Here is a 13613-nt window from a genome sequence, read left to right as displayed (position 1 = left end):
AACATCATCGTAGCCAGATGGCTGATAAGGTTCGATGTGTTGAAGCGCCATGTTCTTTCCCTCCTCGCAGAATGTTAGCAAAACTAATAGCAGGCGAAAAGTCTTCCTCTGAAACGGTGACAAAGTCCTACAAGGTCGACGCCGTGTTTGTTTACATTGAGCTCAGGGGAGTTTACGACAGGCTTGTTGCACAGAATAGAAAAGGAGCGCTTGATTAGTTCACCTTAACCCACTTATAGCCTCATTGGAGATTTTGTTTGTTATTATTGATTATCTAGCTATCTTATATGGTGTCGGGATTATACCGATAATTATGGTGCATGCCTAATTTTTTTATGTTAGCCTGCTATGTCATAATGATATCAGAATAATGTCACTAGGGGTGTGAATACAATTTGAGTCAATGTATTATTTGGTATACTAATTACGATTTAATAACTTTTTCAAAAGAGGATAGTTGTAAGAAAAGCTCCTTCTGGTTGCACGAAGATGGCATAAAAACGTTTTTTTTATATTCTTGTAAAAAAATAAAAAAATTACATTACAAGCCAAAAGTGTGGACAAACCTTCTCATTCAATGCTTTTTCTTTATTTTCATGACTATTTACATTGTAGATTGTCACTGAAGGCATCGAAACCATGACACACTATGAATGAACACATGTGGAGTTATGTACTTAACAAAAAGAGATGAAATAACTGAAAACATGTTTTATATTCTAGTTTCTTCAAAATAGCCACCCTCTGCTGCTCTGATGAGTGCTTTGCACACTCTTTGCATTCTCTCGATTAGCTTCAAGCACACCTGTGAAGTGAAAACCATTTCAGGTGACTACCTCTTGAAGCTCATATTTTATTTATATATATTTTTTCACAAACTTTTGGTCTGTACTATGTGTGTGAGTGTGTGTGTATGTGTATGTGTATGTGTATATATATATATATATATATATATATATATATAAAAATATAAAATGTATGTATATATACTAGGGGTGTAACGGTACGTGTATTTGTGTTGAACCATTTCGGTACGGAGGTTTCGGTTCGGTTCGCAGGTGAACCGAACGACACGGACATATTAAGTAGGGCACCGAACGTTGTGTAAACAATGCACACGAATTAATTTACATGGATCCCGACTTAAACAAGTTGAAAAACTTATTGGGGTGTTACCATTTAGTGGTCACTTGTACGGAATATGTACTGTACTGTGCAATCTACTAATACAAGTTTCAATCAATCAAAAAAACAACAACACACGGCATGCTAGCAAAGACTGGGCTATCATAGACTGACCACACCTCCTCTTTTCACGGGATACGTCCTCTTTGCGGGGCTGTGCAGGTGGAGTTTCTTAAATACCTCGAATGTCCGGCGTTTTAAGTTACGGTTGTATGTATTTTCAATGTACGTTCAGGGTTAAGAAGGGGTTAAAAAAAAAAAAAAAGTGGTGCACACAGCGTTAACATTTGTGAGGGCGGGGCAGAGACAGAGAGAGCGAGAGAGTTATGATAAATGCGCATGCGTCGCTATCCTTTGATTAATCAGATTTAAATTTTTATTATCTATAGCAGGGGTTTCAAAAGTGTGCCCCGGAGGCCATTTGCGGCACACAGCTAATGTTTTAAAGGCCCACGGCACATTCTAAAAAAACTATTAAAATAAACAAAAACATAAATAAAAGTGAAATAAAAAATCTTAAAGGCTAAATGTAATTTTCAAAAACTTGCAACGTTGACTAATAAAACGAAGCTGTTTTTTTTTTTTTCAAACTGTCATTGTTTAAAACATAATAATGAATCAAAATCAATGTTATTATGAATTATTGACCTATCCAAGTTTCCGATTACTTCACATGAAATATTCCACTAAGAAAATTATTTTTGGTGGAAGATTTAGCAAATGTGTTAAATAAGTAATCCAAAAATTTATATTGTGTTTTTTTTCTTACTGTACCGAAAATGAACCGAACCGTGACCTCTGAACCGGGGTACGTACCGAACCGAAATTTTTGTGTACCGTTACACCCCTAAAATATATATATATATATATATATATATATATATATATATATATATATACACACAAACATACACACATTTATTACGTTAGGTTAGGAAAAAACACAGAGACGATATCATCCCTACAAGCCTGTTTCGTACCGAACTGAAATTTTTGTGTACCGTTACACCCCTAAAATATATATATATATATATATATATATATATATATATATATATATACACACACATACAAACATACACACATTTATCTACGTTAGGTTAGGAAAAAACACAGAGACTATATCATCCCTACAAGTCTGTTTCGCAGGTTTCCCTGATATATAACATTTTATATGGGATGACATAGCCTCTGTGTTTTTTCCTGACCTAACGCTCTAACCCGGTATTGAGCACTGTATAACGGATACACCACAGAAACCTCAAATATAATAATACATACCGTATTTTTCGGATTATGAGTCGCTCAGGAGTATATTTCGCACCATAATAAAGAAGTGAAAAAACATATATAAGTCGCACTAGAGTATAAGTCGCATTTTTGGGGGGAAATTTTTCGCCAGTCCCTTACAAGTTTCTCGCTTGCTCCCAACTTCCTTTCTGCTGCTCGATTGTCGTTTTATGCTGCATTTTTCATTACTTCCAGCATTACTTCCTTTTCGATGCCATTTTTGTTCAGACCTTCTCAGTTTTTATAAGTGACCACCAATGTTGAAATGATCAATTTTCATAGGTAAGGAAGTAGTATCAGGTAGCATCTTTTTTTCCACAGTGCACTTCTGCCATGATCCGCCAACTGCCTAATTGTTATTGCGTGACGTGTGTCTGTGTGACAATTGCTGATGTACGCCTACTCTCTTACGTGAATGAGATAAATATTAATATTTGATATTTTACAGTAATGTGTTAATAATTTCACACATAAGTCGCTCCAGAGTATAAGTCGCACCCTCGGCCAAACTATGAAAAAAACTTTTACTTATAATCCGAAAAATACGGTGTATATATATATACATATATATATATATATATATATATATTAGGGCTGCGAATCTTTGGGTGTCCCACGATTCGTTTCAATATCGATTCTTGGGGTCACGATTCGATTCAAAAACGATTTTTTCCCTATTTAAAAGGATTCTCTATTCATCCAATACATAGGATTTCAGCAGGATTTACCCCAGTCTGCTGACATGCAAGCAGAGTAGTGGATTTTTTTAAAAAGCTTTTATAATTGTAAAGGACAATGTTTTATCAACTGATTGCAATAATGTAAAATTGTTTTAACTATTAAACGAACCAAAAATATGACTTATTTTATCTTTGTGAAAACATTGGACACAGTGTGTTGTCAAGCTTATGAGATGCGATGCAAGTGTAAGCCACTGTGACACTATTGTTCTTTTTATTATTTATTTTAAATGTCTAATGAGGGATTTTTAATCACTGCTATGCTGAAATTATAACTAATATTGATACTGTTGTAGATAATATTCATTTTTGTTTCAATACTTTTGGTTTGTTCTGTGTCGTGTTTGTGTCTCCTCTCAATTGCTCTGTTTATTCCAGTTCTGAGTGTTGCTGGGTCAGGTTTGGTTTTGGAATTGGATTGCATTGTTATGGTACTGCTGTGTACTGTTTTGTTGGATTGATTTAAAAAAAATAAAATAGATTTAAAAAAAATTAGAATCGATTCTGAATCGCACAACGTCAGAATCGCGATTCAAATTTGTATAGATTTTTCCCCACACCCCTAATATAAATATAAATATAAATGTATGTATATATATATATATATATATATTTATATATATATATATATATATTAGGGATGCACCGATTAATCGGTAACCGAATATATTCGGTAGAATATGGCAAAAAAAGCCACATTCGGCCTTCGGTGGATTGAGTTAAAAACAAGGCCGAATAGTGGCGTGTGACGCAATTTTTTGACGCGGTGACGCAATCAACCAACGTGCAGTGACGTTGGGATATGTTGTGTACCTGTATAAATGTATGAGGTTATAAGCACACACTTATTGAGATTTAGTGGGGCCTCTGTTTACATTATTAGCCTGTTGTGTAGGCTACCTGTATAAGTGTATGAGGTTACAAGCACACACTTAATTGAGATTTACTTGAGCCTTCTGTTTACATTATTAGCATATCTACTGTGGCTAAGCAGACTTTTGCCAAAAGGACAAATCATTTGTTGTGGGTTTATCCACTTTAATGCACTTTTTTTTTTTTGGAATGAATGTTTTGTTTGAAGGCCTAATATAAATGAAAAACTTTGTGCTTTTTTTGAAAAGTAAAGGCTACTGGAATATTAAAAAAATGTCAATATTCAATAAAAAATACTTTATTTGAAAAACATGTCTAAATATTTATTCTAGGCTATTTATGCAATATATAAAAAATTGTGAAAAACTGCATTCATTATTCGGTATTCGGCCTTCGGCCAAGCGTTTAAATTTTATTCGGCTTCGGCCACAAATTTTCATTTCGGTGCATCCCTAATATATATACATATATATATATATTTGCGATTCGGATGTGAATCGATTTTTCTATGCACCCCTACTAGGTTATAGTTACGACCTTGTTTGTGACTGTTTCTCCTCTTATTGCGACTTTCTTGCCGACTTAACTCCTACAGTGTTGTGACTTTTCTTTTTATCGAAACTTTTGTACTTTTTCCCTGTAACTCCATATATTTCCCCCCCAAAAAACCCTAGTAATTCGACAGCTACTCCGCTTGTAGAAACAGTGCATTCACAGTACTCCAACATGTCTGTTTTGTTTATATTCCAATCCGACATACTTCTTTTTGTTGTTTTTTTTTGCCGTGGACCTGCTATACGTCCGACATGGGCATCTCCCTGCATGCGAGGTGGTCCGAGTGCTGATAAGAGCCGTGATATCAGCAAACAGAAAAACACGGTGTCCTTGTTTATCCTTGGCTAATATTTTACCTCCAGCAAGCAGAATTCTGGTCATTACAGTTGGAGTACCATCACCTCTGTTTCCTAAAAGGATTTAGCTTGCGTTTGGGCTATTTTGGCCATGACGATGAAATTATCTTTTTTGTTTGTGTGCAGATCTGCTTAACTGTCGAGGTCTTATCTTTTTTTTTTTCCTGGCCCGAGCAATGATTGCCTCGGGCTGACCTCATCAGGGTGTTTCAGTTTTTATTGAAGGTAAGACCGCTGCCCTGTTGGACAACTTTGTTTCGACCGAGCTCGTTTTTTATGGAGTAACATGCAGAACGACCGCGGCTGTGTTTCTCATACGTTTGTTGGGAGACTGTTCAAATCCTCTGATGCAGGTAAAGATCTTGACGCCTGAGTGTGGTCTGGCGCTGTACAGGCGGTTGTTTCTGCTGAGCTACATTTATGATTTACTTGACATAATGTGCCGGGTGAGTAATACTGAACCAATGTTAAAAAAAGCGGGTCATGACTCTGCCGCTGATGTTTATATTCAGAAGCCAGTTGCTGTTAGCTTTTCCTTCAACCTTGCCAGAAACGCTTCATAAGTTACCAGACAAGTGGGAGGGTTTTTCAGTGATACATGTGGTAAAAACTCAAGGGATTAGTTGTTGTTTTCTCCAGCTAAAAGTGTAAATGAAAATATTCCAATACAGTGTTTGTGCGTTGGAGGTGATGTTTTGTCCTCATTGTCGCTTACAGAATAGAAGAAGCCTTTCTGATCAGCTGTGGGTGGAAGTTGCTGGTGTGGCTTACATTGTGTTGTGAATGCTGACTTTGGCACCCAGCTAATGTGGCAATAACAATAACATTTTTGAATCCCGCTACTCTACTGTATGAACCGCGTTCAGTGGAGGACTGTGTTTATTTCAGTTTGCATGTTTCCTAGTCTAGTTTAACATTTAGTGTGATTAATGCCATGATTAATGCCATATTTATGCTAAGGATGGTTGATTTGGCCTAAAATCTGTATACAGAGATTTAGTGCAACCTGTTCACAATATATTATTTGGCAAAAAAATGATTAGAGATCCAAGGGTTTTCCCGTGACTGTCGTATGCTGTAATTTGCATAATTTTCCACGATGATAAAAAGGCTAATTTTAGAGATGTCCGATAATGGCTTTTTTGCCATTATCCATTATCCATTAGCCATTATCGCTTGGGATGTTTTCCTGCTGGCTCCGCTGTGAACGGGACTCTCGCTGCTGTGTTGGATCCGCTTTGGACTGGACTCTTGCGACTGTGTTGGATCCATTATGGATTGAACTTTCACAGTATCATGTTAGACCCGCTCGACATCCATTGCTTTCCTCCTCTCCAAGGTTCTCATAGTCATCATTGTCACCGATGTCCCACTGGGTGTGAGTTTTCCTTGCCCTTATGTGGGCCTACCGAGGATGTCGTAGTGGTTCGTGTTGTGGTTTGTGCAGCCCTTTGAGACACTAGTGATTTAGGGCTATATAAGTAAACATTGATTGATTATCCGATATTCCGATATTGTCCAACTCTTAATGACCAATTCCGATATCAACCGATACCAATATGTACAGTCGTGGAAGGAACACATTATAATGCCTAATTTTGTTGCGATGCCCTGCTGGATGCATTAAACAATGTAACAAGGTTGTCCAAAATGAATCAACTCAAGTTATGGAAAGAAATGCCATATTTTATTGAAGTCACAAAGTGCATTATTTTTTTTAACATGCCTCAAAACAGCAGCTTGGAATTTGAGACATGCTCTCCCTGAGAGAGCATGAGGAGGTTGAGGTGGACGGAGTTGGGGAAGTTGGGGGCCAGGGGGGGATGTATATTGAAGCGTCCCAGAAGAGTTAGTGCTGCAAGGGGTTCTGGGTATTTGTTCTGTTGTGTTACGGTGCGGATGTTCTCTCGAAATGTGTTTGTCATTCTTGTTTGGTGTGGGTTTACGGTGTGGCGCATATTTGTAACAGTGTTAAAGTTGTTTATACGACCACCCTCAGTGTGACCTCTATGGCTGTTGACCAAGTATGCCTTGCATTCACTTGTGTGTGTGTGAGAAGCCGTAGATATTATGTGAATGGACCGGCGCGTAAAGACCATGCCTTTAAAGGGGAACATTATCACCAGACCTATGTAAGTGCCAATATATAACTTGATGGTGCAGAAAAAACACCATCTATTTTTTTAACCGATTTCCGAACTCTAAATGGGTGAATTTTGGCAAATTAAACGCCTTTCTGTTAATCGCGCTGGAGGCGATGACGTCAGAATGTGACGTCGCCGAGGTAACACACCCACCATTTTCATTTTCAACACATTACAAACACCGGGTCTCGGCTCTGTTATTTTCAGTTTTTTTTACTATTTTTTGGAACCTTGGAGACATCATGCCTCGATGGTGTGTTGTCGGAGGGTGTAACAACACTAGCAGGGAGGGATTCAAGTTGCACCACTGGCCCGAAGATGCCAAAGTGTCTGCCGCCAGACCCCCATTGAATGTGCCAGAGTGTCTCCACATTTGACCGGCGATGCTAAGGCAGACATGACACAGAGATGTATGGATAACCTGCAGATGCATTTGCAACGATAGTCAACGAAATCACAAAGGTGAGTTTTGTTGATGTTGACTGCCAGCTAACCGATGCTAACATGCTACGCTAATCGATGCTAACATGCTATTTACCGGCGGTGCTAAAGCAGACATGGTACAGAGATGTATGGATAACCTGTAGATGCATTTGCAACGATATTACGTTTCCTTCCACCCACATTTAATGCGAAAAAACCCCACCAATCGACGGATTTAAGTTGCTCCAGTGTCAAAAGATGCGAAAGTCCTGATCGTTTGGTCCGCACATTTTACCGGCGATGCTAACGCAGCTATTCGGCCATGCTATGGCTATGAATAGCGTCAATAGCTATTCGCTCATTAGCTTCAGTTTCTTCTTCAATACTTTCATACTCCAACCATCTGTTTCAATATATGCGTAATCTGTTGAATTGCTTAAGTCGCAGAAATCCGAGTTTGAATCCGAGCTAATGTCGCTATATCTTGCTGTGGTATTCCCATTGTTTGTTTACATTGGCAGCACTGTGTGACGTCACAGGGAAATGGCCAGTGTCTTCGCAGAGAGCAAAAATAAGGCACTTTAAAGCTTTATTTAGGGATATTCCGAGACCGGTAAAATTTAGAAAAAAACTTCAAAAAATACAACAAGCCACTGGGAACTGATTTTTACTGTTTTTAACCCTTTTGAAATTGTGAGAATGTTCCCCTTTAAGGTTTATGGCGCTCTGTACTTCTCCCTACGTCCGCGTACACAGCGGCGTTTTAAAAAGTCATACATTTTACTTTTTGAAACAGATACCGATAATTTCCGACATTACATTTTAAAGCATTTATCGGCCGATAATATCGGCAGTCCGATATTATCGGACATCTCTAGTATTAACATACAATAGAGGCCAAATGTTTGAACACACCTTCTTTTTCAATATGTTTTTTTTTTATTGTCACAACTATTTACATTGAAGATTGTCACATCAAAACTATGAATGAACACATGTGGAGTTAGGTACTTAAAAGAAAAGGGGGAAAAAAATTCAAACTTGTTTTATATTCTAGTTTCTTCAAAATAGCCACCCTTTGCTCTGGTGACTACTTTCAATCCAATCAACTTTATTTATATAGCACATTTAAACAACAATAACGTTTCCAAAGTGCTGCACAGCCATGTTAAAAACAATTGTAAAAAAAATAAATAAATAAATAAATAAAAAAATAAAAATAAAATAAAATAAAAAAGTGTATATATATATATATATATATATATATATATATATATATATATATATATATAATGCTTCACCAATGACTGAATAAAAACAATAAATAAATAAATATAAAACCAATAAAAACAATATAAAAACAAATATGATTAAAAACTATGCACACTCTTTGCATCCTCTGGATGAGCTTTAAGAGGTAGTCACCTGAAATGGTTTTCACTTCACAGGTGTGCTTGAAGCTCATCAAGAGAATGCCAAGTGTGTGCAAAGCAGTCATTAGAGCAATTTTGATTGATTGATTGACACTTTTATTAGTAGATTGCACAGTACAGTACATATTCCGTACAATTGACCACTAAATGGTAACACCCCAATAAGTTTTTCAACTTGTTTAAGTCGGGGTCCACGTTAATCAATTCATTGTAGCAAAGGGTGGCTATTTTGAAGAAATTACAATATGAATAAAATAAAGAACATTACACTCAATAAAAAATGTTTTCAGTTATTTCCCCTTTTTTTGTGGAGTACATAACTCCACCTGTTCATTCATAGTTTTGATGTGACAATCTACAATGTAAATAGTCATGACAATAAAGAAAAGGCATTGAATGAGAAGGTGTGTCCAGAATTTTGGCCTGTACTGTATATTTTTAGAATATTGGTTTACTATATTTTCAATTGTTGCTGCTTACTGTACTATGTACTTTTCATAGAAGTTTTCTAGTGTCTCGAATTTTAGTGACCTTTTCTCTATTAAAAACAACTAGCAACAAATTAGCATCTTTTTCTGGTGTTGTTATAGACTACTCATGTTTAGAGACTCTACGTCTGTCCCTTATCACTATTTTCTCTTAGCAGTGTTTTTCAACCTTTTTTGAGCCAAGGCACATTTTTTCATTGAAGAAATGCAGAGGCACACCACCAGCAGAAAACATTAAAAAATTAAACTCTTCAGCTGATATTGACAATTAAAAAGTTGTTCTCGCAAGTGTTGGATAAGAATTCAAACCATAACCAACCATGCATGACTATAGCTCTTGTCTCAAAGTACTGTCACATCACTTATTTGGAGTTGTTTGGTGTTTTCCTGTGTGTAGTGTTTTAGTTCTTGTCTTGTGCTCCTATTTTGGTGGCTTTTCCTGTTTAGTTGGTATTTTCCTGTAGCAGTTTCATGGTTTTGATTGATTGATTGATACTTTTATTAGTAGATTGCACAGTACAGTACATATTCCGTACAATTGACCACTAAATGGTAACACCCGAATACGTTTTTCAACTCGTTTAAGTCGGGGTCCACGTTAATCAATTCATGGTACAAATATATACTATCAACATAATACAGTCATCACACAAGTTAATCATCATAGTATGTCCATTGAATTATTGACATTATTTACAATCCGGGGGGTGGGATGAGGAGCTTTGGTTGATATCAGAACTTCAGTCATCAACAATTGCATCAACAGAGAAATGTGGACATTGAAACAGTGTAGGTCTTATTTAGTAGGATATGTACAGCCAGCAGAGAACATAGTGAGTTCAGATAGCATAAGAACAAGTATATACATTAGAAGTACATTTTAGTTGTTTAATACGGGGAGATGGGATGTGAATGGAGGAGGGTATTAGTAAAGTGTTGAAGTTGCCTGGAGGTGTTGTTTTAGAGCGCTTTTGAAGGAATATAGAGATGCACTTACTTTTATACCTGCTGGGAGTGCATTCCACATTGATGTGGCATAGAAAGAGAATGAGTTAAGACCTTTGTTAGATCGGAATCTGGGTTTGACGTGGTTTGTGGAGCCCCCCCTGGTGTTGTGGTTATGGTGGTCATTTACGTTAAGGAAGTAGTTTGACATGTACTTCGGTATCAGGGAGGTGTAGCGGATTTTATAGACTAGGCTCAGTGCAAGTTGTTTGACTCTGTCCTCCACCCTGAGCCAGCCCACTTTGGAGAAGTGGGTTGGATTGAGGTGTGATCTGGGGTGGAGGTCTAAAAGTAACCGGACTATCTTATCCTGGGATGTTTGGAGTGTAGATTTGAGGGTTTTGGAGGTGCTGGGGTACCAGGAGGTGCAAACGTAATCGAAGAAGGGTTGAATGAGAGTTCCCGCTAGAATCCTCAAGGTGCTTTTGTTGACCAGAGAGGAGATTCTTTGAGCGCTATTCCCCGCACCTGTTTTGTTTTAGCAATCAAGGCTATTTAAGTTGTCGCTATCCTTCTTTGCGGGGACATCGTTGATTGTCATCTCATGTACGGATGTACTTTGTGGACGCTGTCTGCGCCACACGCTGTAAGTCTTTGCTGTCGTCCAGCATTCTGTTTTTGTTTACTTTGCAACCAGTTCGGTTTTAGTTTTGTTTTGCATTGCCTTCCCTAAGCTTCAACGCCTTTTCTTAACAGCACTCGCCTTTTTTTAATTTATTTTTGGTTTTAGCTTTAGAGACCTTTTTACTTGCACATTGTGATCACGACAAACCATTTACAAAGCAATTAGCTACTTGCTGCCACCTGATATGGAAGAGTACAACACGGTTACTCTGCCGAGGTCTAGACAGCACCGACACTCAACAACGGCACACTTGCAGATTATTATTACTGGTTTGCAAAAAATATTTTTAACCCAAATAGGTGAAATCACATATTCTCCTACGGCACACCAGACTGTATCTCACGGCACTGCTCTTAGTATGTGCACATTTTGGAGATGGGATATATTAAAATTACGTCCACGTTGAAGACATGCTGGGCACGCTTCAGGCAATTGCGTGCGTCTTGTTTACATCACGACTTCTGATGTTGACAACTCTGTTTTCAGTGATCAAAGTCTTTTTCTGTCAGCCAAATTTTCCGTGCATCACTAGTCAATAGTGCACAACTAATAGGATATATATATATATATATATATATATATACATATATATATATATATATATACATACATACATATATACACACACAAAGTTTGGACACACCTCATTCAATGTGTTTTCTTTATTTTCATGACTATTTACATTGTAAATTGTCACATCAAAACTATGAATGAACACGTGGAGTTAAGTACTTAACAAAAAAAGTTGAAATAACTGAAAACATGTTTTATATTTTAGTTTCTTCAAAATAGCCACCCTTTGCTCTGATTACTGCTTTGTACATGCTTGGCATTCTCTGGATCAGCTTCGAGAGGTAGTCACCTGAAATTGTTTTCAATTCACATGTGTCATAGTTTTGATGCCTTCCGTGACAATCTACAATGTAAATAGTTATGAAAATAAATAAAACTCTTTGAAATGGCCAAACTTTTTCCTGTAATATATATATATATATATATATATATATATATATATATATATATATATATATATGTATATGTATATATGTGTATATGTATATGTATATATGTGTATATGTATATGTATATATGTGTATATGTATATGTGTATATATATATATATGTATGTGTATATATATATGTGTATATATATATGTATATGTGTATATGTATGTATATATATATATATATATGTATGTATATGTATATATATGTATATATATGTATATGTATATATATATGTATGTGTATATATATATGTATGTATGTATATGTATATGTACATACATATATATTTATATGTATGTATATATACATATATGTATGTATATATACACATATATGTATATATATATGTATATATATATGTATATATATATATATATGTATGTATATATATATATATATATATATATATATATATATATATATATATATATATATATATATATATGTATATATATATATATACATAAAATGGGTATTTCTGTCTGTCATTCCGTCGTACATTTTTGTTCCTTTTACGGAAGGTTTTTTGTCGAGAATAAATGATGAAAAAAACACTTAATTGAACGGTTTAAAAGAGGAGAAAACAGGAAAAAAATGAAAATTTAAATCTGAAACATAGTTCATCTTCAATTTCGACTCTTTAAAAATCAATTTTCAACCAAAAAAAGAAGAGAAAAACTAGCTATTTCGAATTTTTTTGAAAAAACTAAAAAATAATAATTTATGGAACATCTTTAGTAATTTTTCCTGATTAAGATTAATTTCAGAATTTAGATGACATGTTTTAAAAAGCTGCGATGAGGTGGCGACTTGTCCAGGGTGTACGCCGCCTTCTGCCCGATTGTAGCTGAGATAGGCACCAGCGACCCCAAAGGGGAATAAGCGGTAGTAAATGGATGGATGTTTTAAAAAGATTAAAATCCAATCTGCACTTTGTTAGAATATATAACAAATTGGACCAAGCTATATTTCTAACAAAGACAAATCATTATTTCTTTTAGATTTTCCAGAACAAAAAAAAAAAAAAAAAAATCAAAACACTTTGAAATAAGATTTAAATTTGATTCTAAAGATTTTTTAGATTTGCCAGAATTTTTTTTTGAATTTTAATCATAAGTTTGAAGAAATATTTCCCAAACATTCTTTGTCGAGAAAACAGTAGCTAAAATGAAGAATTAAATTAAAATGTATTTATTATTCTTTACAATAAAAAAATGTAATTTACTTGAACATTGATTAAAATTGTCAGAAAAGAAGAGGAAGGAATTTAAGTGGTAAAAAGGTATATGTGTTTAAAAACCCTAAAATCATTTTTAAGGTTGTTTTTTTTCTCTAAAATTGTCTTTCTGAAAGTTTTAAGAAGCAAAGTAAAAAAATAAATTAATTTATTTAAACAAGTGAAGACCAAGTCTTTAAAATATTTTCTTGGATTTTCAAATTCGATTGGAGTTTTGTCTCTCTTAGAATTAAAAATGTCGTGCAAAGCGA

The 13613-nt window shown here is 35.5% G+C and overlaps 1 protein-coding gene across 4 annotated transcripts in view; it reads left to right on the top strand.

The window, feature by feature from the left end:
• arhgef18b (rho/rac guanine nucleotide exchange factor (GEF) 18b) overlaps positions 1–13613 on the top strand; it is a 128716-nt gene that overhangs the window by 65018 nt on the left and 50085 nt on the right. The window lies entirely within an intron of this gene.

Source organism: Nerophis ophidion, linkage group LG22, assembly GCF_033978795.1.
Source record: "Nerophis ophidion isolate RoL-2023_Sa linkage group LG22, RoL_Noph_v1.0, whole genome shotgun sequence".
NCBI classification, from domain to species: Eukaryota; Metazoa; Chordata; class Actinopteri; order Syngnathiformes; family Syngnathidae; genus Nerophis; species Nerophis ophidion.
This window is presented reverse-complemented; position numbering and strand designations above follow the sequence as displayed.